General features: G+C 44.2%; 1 protein-coding gene across 1 annotated transcript in view; it reads right to left on the minus strand.

The window, feature by feature from the left end:
- vamp4 (vesicle-associated membrane protein 4) overlaps window positions 1-629 on the minus strand; it is a 9,188-nt gene that overhangs the window by 2,540 nt on the left and 6,019 nt on the right. The window lies entirely within an intron of this gene.

The following is a 629-nucleotide window of genomic DNA, read 5'->3' on the forward strand; positions in this document are numbered from 1 at the left end:
TAAGGAATTTAACAACAGGTTACCTGCACATGAGCCGGACAGCAAGCAAAAGTGTCAATCACAACATATTATATTGCTTCACATAAAAGATGCCAACTAAGGACTACACGCACTGTGGAGACACGCAACTAGCCGTACAAATGTTCCACAAATACAGCGAAACTCACAGATACACAAAGATTCGTGCAAACTCAAATGTGTTCCAGATGTGTGTCATCGTCCTGGACGGCTGGTCAACATGACAGAGAGAAGAAGTTATACAACATCTGTTTGGACGTCATGATGAGGCCTAATAGACAAAGCGAGTGACACAAGCTCATCTCTTCATCCGACAAGGAGGAAGAGAAGACGACCAGTGAGTGTTTTGTTGAAAGCCTTGCATGTGAGTGAAGTTTTGGAACGGGGCGAGCTAAACACATTTCGCACACCTGTGTCATACACACTGAGCGAAAAAAAGAAAACAAAGAAAAAGCGGGGCTGTGTGAATGTGAGTGTGAGACCTGTCAAAAGGTTTTAGACACACACCTGGTAAAACACTAAACCTGGACATGCCATTAACAACTTTGAAGTGTACTGAGTGTATGTTCATGCAAGCACTCGCTCCTTCTGTACACACCCCAGGTCCTCTC

Source organism: Morone saxatilis, unplaced genomic scaffold, assembly GCF_004916995.1.
Source record: "Morone saxatilis isolate NCDOM2014 unplaced genomic scaffold, NCSU_SB_2.0 Contig12, whole genome shotgun sequence".
NCBI classification, from domain to species: domain Eukaryota; kingdom Metazoa; phylum Chordata; class Actinopteri; family Moronidae; genus Morone; species Morone saxatilis.